Below are 7,803 nucleotides of genomic sequence, written 5' to 3' on the forward strand. Positions count from 1 at the left end.
ATGACTAGTGTTAGCAGCTTCAGCACTAGGAGGAAGTGATTCTTGATCTTTCCCTATTTTATTTTTATCGGAGAAAGTTTGATCCTCCATTTATGTTATATTGATATATACGTGCGGCTAAGGTGCACACAAACACAGAAAATAATTTTTTATTTTTGTTGGAGACTAGTGCACTTTGTGGGTTACACCACCCTTTAAGAAATGAGCCAGCCAGCTCTTTACTTATGGGACACAGGCGCACGCTTGGTGCTGCTCCTTTGTTGATGCACATACAGCTACAGTGCACACAATTCACAAAGACAGAAAAGGAAGAATTTTTTATTTGTTGTGGCGCGCACTTTGAGGGTTACACACCCTTTAACAGACAGACGCACGCTTGGCGCTGCTGCTTTGAGGATGCACGTACAATGCAGACAATTCACAAACACAGAAGAAAATGTTTTATTTTTGTTGGAGTGCACTTTGGGGGTTACACCACCCTTTAACAGACGAACCAGCCAGTCCTTTACTTATGACACAGGCGCACGCTTGACGCTACTTTGTTGATGCACATGTGGCTACTGTGCACACAATTCACAAACACAAAAAAATATATTTTTTATTTTTTTTGGAGTGCACTTTGGGGGTTACAGCACCCTTTAACGGTTAAGCCAGCCGGCCCTTTACTTATGACACAGGCCCACGCTCGACGCTTCTTTGTTGATGCACATGTGGCTACTGTGCACACAATTCACAAACACAAAAAAATATATTTTTTATTTTTTTTGGAGTGCACTTTGGGGGTTACAGCACCCTTTAACGGACAAGCCAGCTGGCCCTTTACTTATGGGACACAGGCGCACGCTTGGTGCTACTTTATTGATGCATGTGCGGCCACAGTGCACACAATTCACAAACAGAAAATAATTTTTTATTTTGTTTGGAGTGCACTTTGGGGGTTACAGCACCCTTTAATGGTCAAGCCAGCCGGCCCTTTACTTATGACACAGGCGCACACTTGGCGCTACTTTGTTAATGCACGTGCGGCCACAGTGCACACAATTCACAAACACAGAAAATAATTTTTTTTTTGTTTGGAGTGCACTTTGGGGGTTACACCACCCTTTAACAGATGAGCCAGCCGGTCCTTTACTTATGACACAGGCGCAGGCTTGGTGCTACTTTATTGATGCACGTGCGGCCACAGTGCACACAATTCACAAACACAAAAAATATTTTTTTATTTAGTTTGGAGTGCAAGTTGGAGTGCACTTTTGGGGTTACAGCACCCTTTAACGGACAAGCCGGCTGGCCCTTGATTTATGACACAGGCGCACGCTTGGCGCTACTTTGTTGATGCACGTGCGGCTACTGCGCACACAATTCACAAACAGAAAAAAATTATTCATTTGTTTTTGGAGTGCAATTTGGGGGAGCACCCGTGATGCACAGATCACCCCCTGGACAACACTACAGCACCCCTCTAGGACTACAGCCTTTATGGGACACTGCACAACACAGTCCAGCCAGCCCCTATAGACTTTGGCGTGTCAGCCCCTATGGACAACTGACTGTACAACACAGCCCAGCCAGCCCCTATGGACAACAGCAGCACAACACAGCCCAGTCAGCCCCTATGGACTGAGTGGACACAGTCCCTATGGACAACAGCAGCACAACACAGCCCAGCCAGCCCTAGCTCCCACCTTCCCTCTTCACTGTAGCCAGCCGGAGTGAGAAATGGCGCCGACGCGGGGACCTTTTATAGAATCCAAAACCTGCGAGATCTGGAAGGCGGGATGATGACGTTTTACCTCGATTTCAGATCCGAGTCAGGCGGGAAAAGTCAAACCTGACTCGGATATGGCTCGGATCGGGGGGGTTCGGATTACAGAAATCCGAACCTGTTCATCCCTAGTTTGAACGACGTTACAGGGGCGTGCATAATTTATTCACAGCAAACCAATACGTAGCTGGAGTACTCGCGTGCAGGAAGTTTAGCAACTTCTGCGGCAGGGTCATGTCAACCACAAGTGTGCATGCAGCTCTGATGATATTGCATACTTACACATTAGTACGGATGTGAGAAGTGTGTAAGGGGGCAGCATTATGTAATGCATTCATTAGCATATTTTTGCAGCGGCCGGTTGCGTGCGAACGCAGCATTGCGATCCAACCTGAATCAGGCCCTCATTACCACCTCTGGAGGGAAACACAGTAAAATCACTTCATATCACAAACATAGAGCTTAAGTGAGACAGAATGAACCCAGTAACCTTTAATGTGTACAATGCACCACTAGATGGCGACCAGAGCAAGATAAATTAAAAGCAAGCAATATAGAGGTCTATTCATCATCGGAGACCATATGGCCCCCGATGATTAAGTACTGATCTCGCTCCGATGGATACTTACATATCCAACTCGTAGCGGGGGAAACTTGACACCGGAGTAATTCATCTTTGCTCCGGTGCGGGACAGCTGCTCTGAAAAGCAGCTGTCTCCTTGGTTAGTATCTCCTGCCCATCAGCCTGAGATCACGCATGTGCAAAGTCGCTGGGGAGGTATTGAGGAGGCGGCGGATTGATCCCACTTCGCATCCCCGGAAACGTCTTCCCATAGGAAGGAGCGGGGAACCGAGAACAAGCGCTGTCTGAAGATTGCGCTTGTTTTCAGAGTTTGCTGAATATTGGGTTGTCCTACCGGACCCCTGATGATGAATGGCCCGGTAACTGTGGTACCCCCAAGTTTGTTCCCAAATAGGGGTCCCCCAATTTCTTTTATATATAGAGATAACAGCCCCATTCACATAGTACAGTGAACTTTGACCCTGCTCTCCCTGAACCCCACTGAGCATGTGCAAACAGGGAGGTAGAAAGTGCCCCTTGGTCAGCGATCCATTTAGGAGGGAAAATCCTGCCCCATTGATTGGTAGCCTGGGTGTCCAGTCAGAGATCCCTGTAGGTGGCCTGTTGCTGGGGTCCCCATGTCCACTCATACATGGCGGATCGACAGAGAGGAGAATATGGAAGAGTTTATAAAATACCCTCCCCAGGGCTGTCAGTGCTGAGTCTGGGAGGAATTTCTGAAAAAAGGATTGTCTGTAAGGTGTCTCTGTGGAGTGTCCCTGGATCTGTACAAATAGGGGTGCAGTAACCCCTCTCATTTATCCTGGATTACAAATACTGCACTTGGTGCTGTCTGTAAGGAGTTTCAGTGGAGTGCCCTTGGAGCTGTAAAAATAAGGATGTTATAACTCTTATGTTACCCTGGATTACAAATACTGCACCTGGTATGCTGTCTGTAAGGAGTTGCTGTGGAGTGCCCTTGGATCTGTAAAAATAGATGCGGTACCCCTTTTTGTTTGCCCTGGATAATTACCAGACTTCACATTAACCCGGAGGAAGCCTGTCTTGGGACTTGCATAGAGAACCCTGCTTTGGAAGAAGCCCCCTCTGAATAAAGGACTGCCTTCCTAAGTGCCTGTTATCAGGAGGCGCCACATGTGGAAGTCTGCACATGCTGGGAGAGAATAGGAGCTGCCTGGGAAGGAGGTCTCATTGCTCCATCGTCGCGGATGAAGCCCTAGCTGAGGAAAAGGTCCCGCCAGTGATGAAAACCCTGCTGGCACCCGCACGGGCAGAAGAAAAGACAGCCCCAGGGGAAGAGTGCTTCAGGACCCCTCCTGCTGCTGTTTGTCGGACAGAGCCCCTGTGGAAAGAGATTTTGCGCCTGTTGCCCCTTGTATAATACCTGCTGGAGGTCTGCAGCTGGGAGGTGCGGTGCCTAGCATCCCAGAGTTTCCCTGGACATCGTGGGGGGCTGTACAGCCACAGCCAGGGGTAAGAACACCATACCTCCCTCTGCTAAGCTCTTGCTTCCTTTCTTCCCCTGAGTGCAGCTCTTGCCTTTCGATAGTATCACCCAGCCGGCACACCCCTCACCCTCTTCCCTTAGTGCCTTCTAATGGGTTCCCAGCCTTTTTTTTTAGTGGGTCCCTTCTCCCCTCCTAGGAGCTGCCACTGTGCAGTTTTGCCCAGTACATACTCTTAGGCCCACACAGGGTATTTATCAGCTTATGCTAGCCTGCCATATAAACTGTCATTGCCAGTGTCTTTAAATTAGGTAAAGTGTTGAAATAGGGGGGAAGTGAAAGATAGGTTACCTCTTCTGTCCCCCAAGAGTTGTATTGGTGGTTGTTTTCTCTCCTGTGAACTTCCGGCTCATGTACGGGAGGGGACGTGGGTTACTTGTGTCGGCTCATGTCTTACGCAATCTAATGGGATGTCAAATGACGCTTAAATCTAAGTAATCTGTATTTATTCTTGCTGAAATTTGTTATTCAAATGCTGTTCTCTCTCGGGCATTGTGCCTTGTTGCTGTGTTGTTGTTGTCAATACTGATTATTATTTTGCTTGCCATGAAATGTTTGAATATTTGCTGGTATTGGTGTTAATGTAAATTGTCTTTTATACACTGCTTGTTGCCGGTATCCATTTCTAAGTCCATTCATGCTGATGTAATGTATATTATTTGCTGTCATCTCTTAGCACAAGGTGTATGTTTGCTGTGAATCTTTTACCTTGTTATTTTCTGTGGTGTAATGTACATTAATTGTTTATTTAGCCCTGTGTAACCCCGGCTGGCAATTCTGGTAGTAGAAGTTGCATTATTGAGCTTGGGCATTTACTCTGCATGAACTGTTAGCCGTTACAGCTGGAGAACTAAAGTACAAGCTCGGCCTACATGTGTTTTACCCACGTTTTCCCTGCAAAAGTTGAAGCATTAGCACAGACTGTATTTCAAAGCTATAGGCTGCTGGTGCACTACTGATGTAATCTTGACCTGTAGATTTCATGTTTAGGTCTCTCATTTGTTTTAGGTAAAGTTCTGCAGAAATTGTGGTTCTTGTTGTTTACACTTGCCTGCCAGCTGGGGTCACCAGTAGAGGATGGGGAGGTAATAAATAAATACCTTGATATTGAAAAGTATAATTCATGTCGTCTAACCTGTGAATGGTAAACATTTCCTGTGTCAGTTGTTAATCTTTGATTGGTTACAATAAAATTGCGTTGCACCTTCCCTCCTGACTGGTCATTGTGTCTGCAAAAGGGGAATACAGGCTTGCCTCTCTGTCACGGTGTGTCCTATCTTAGCTATGGGGAAATCGGCCACCGAAGCATTCCGAACACACCTGAACCTGGTGCTAGTGGTGCATCAGTCGGTACATCACATAACTAAAATATGTGTAAAGTAGTGTTTACGCATGGTTACCGGGCCATTTATCGATGATTAATAGGCCCCATAGTGTTGTAGGGTAAGGGTGCTTTCTCCTGGGGTAAACAGTTGCACTTGTCATGCAGGAGCCAAGTAGTAGTACACCAGTCCAGGGCCATGGTGCAAGTATCCGCAGCTAATTTTATTAGCAGCACAAAAATAAAATAAAAACATAAAAGTAAATCCTGGCCTATCCAGATCTAACTAAACAAAATGACCTAACGTCCCTCTCACAAAACAGAAGTGTTTAGCACAGCACTTCCATTCAGTAATCACAGTGTCATCAGCCCCCATGGGGTACATAAATCTCCCCTTGATAACGTTTCCAGTGTTTTTGTAATAATAGAAAAATGTATAAGAAGGATGGTGGTGAACAATAGAAAAAGCAAGTAGTATAAAGCCCCAGGCAAAAGGTCAAAACAGAAGCCTCGGTATAGAGAATCTATTAGTAGAGTATAATGGAGTGCGCCTGGGCATGTGACTTATTGGCAGAGTGACCAGTGAAAAACACTGTGGCCCGTAACTTGATAGAAGGTATGATGTAAATATATATATGTATATAACCACAGTCAGTTTTCTGTGATCGTGACTGTATGAAAAAGCATTAAAGGGCCTATTTATGAAGTTTTTTGACTCCTATAGAAGCCCGTCCTTGTGATGTGTAAAAGTAAAGTGATCACATTTGTGATCACTTTCCTTTCACTTCCCGGGCACAGTGCATGCACAAGTGGTGAGTGTTGGGAGAGGGATCCACACCATTTTGCGATCTGTAGCCTATAGGCAACAATGACTTACTCCATCTTTGGATGGCATTAGCTACTGGGACCAAGCTCCAGAATGCACCTCAAGTATCTGCTGTGGTCCCTAGTAGATACATTTGGGGGATACTTGTTTGCAGGTACCCCTGAAAACAGGGGTTTTCGGGGATTATCACGCAAATAATAGTGTTTTCGGGGATTATCATGCAAATAATAATTGATAAATAGACCTCAATGTGTTTCATTTTCTTTGCTGTTATCCCCTACCCTGACCTTCTTTTCTTCCTCCTGTATTCTTCCCCTCTGTTCCACCAAAATCCATAATAAAAGATTGTTAAAAAAAAATAAATAGTCCCAGTTAACCTTACTCAGTGAAAGCAGACTGTTATTTCTCAATGCTTGTCAGCTACACTAACGCCAGTTATAGAGTGGCTATCTTACGCAATTCTCGTGCCTTCATGTTGTGATTTGTTTTGTTGTTTTCTTCTTCAGATTTGTCTGCATTGATGAGAGTTATGGATACAGCCATACATTAAAAGTCACACTCCACTTGCCAGTGATAATGGAGTAAAATCTCCCACTGACTTGGGGACTCATTCAGAGATGTATGCAACCATCTCCAATGGTGGAGCACATGCGTGGGACCCATTCTGCACATGTACCCCGATTGACAGACTGCAGCTGTTTGGGGGCAGGGTGCGGGCCCCTGTGTCGGAATCAGTATGATTTACTGCTGGCCGCATGGCCGGTGGTTCAAATCCCGACAGCGGCATCCCGGCAGCAGTGAAAATTGTGATCGTCGAAAGGTAAGTATTGGCTAACCTATTCTACCCCCTAACCCTCCCTTAGGGGTGCCTAACCCTAACTTCCCCTCCAAGTTCCTAACCATAATCCCCCCTCTAAGTGCCTAAATCTAACCCTCCCTTCCCCACCGCCTAAACCTAAGTCACCCTAACCTCCCCGCAGGGGGTGCCTAACCCTAACCCTCCCTTCCCCTAGCCTAAACCTAACCTCCCAGGGGGGTGCCTAACCCTAAGTCCCCCCCGGGAACCCTAAACATAAACCTCCCCCCCCGCGGGTGTCTGCGCCCGGCTTACCTTCGATCGGTTAGCTGGGTATCGAGCTCTCGGCGTGGGGAAAATGTCAGGCATCGGGATTTTGACGCCTGTCATTTAACCCTTGCCGGGATTAGACAGTCAGGAAGCCAATGGTCGGGATTCCGTCCATCGGCTTCCCGACTGCTTCTCCCTGTGTCACCCCCGTTTTCTGGGAGTGCTGAAGCCAGGGTCTGCCTCTACCACCGCAGATTTCCTGGCCTCGGGCTACAGAGCTGCTTGGGGCAATCTGAGCAACCTCAGTGTTACTCAGATGGCCGATGGTCTTGCAGAAGGTCCAGAGGTGCGTCTTAGGACTCAGCACTCAGATCTGCAATGATGTCAGGAGGCGTCTTTCCTACTCAGACATCTCCTGCAGCATTAGCATATATTAGCATCATTGCTGTTTCCAAAGACGCAGCAACAAGGTTAACTGTGTCCATCTCTGAATCAGGCCCATAGTCCTCACACATCTTTGCAAACTGCCTGAAAGCTGCAATGTAATCATTGTCCAATTTTGGTAATGGGAATGTTTCAGAAGTGGAAACATCCCCCAATACACAGGTCTAAGAGCAGAAAAATATAGCATAAATGTCCTTAATTTCCAGGATATATCTGCAAATATATACATATATATCTATACATATTGATATTATTTTGACTTTATTTGCTTTCTTTGTAACTACACCCCTTCA

This window comes from Taudactylus pleione, unplaced genomic scaffold (assembly GCF_031769625.1).
Source record: "Taudactylus pleione unplaced genomic scaffold, aTauple2 ptg000192l, whole genome shotgun sequence".
Classification (NCBI taxonomy): domain Eukaryota; kingdom Metazoa; phylum Chordata; class Amphibia; order Anura; family Myobatrachidae; genus Taudactylus; species Taudactylus pleione.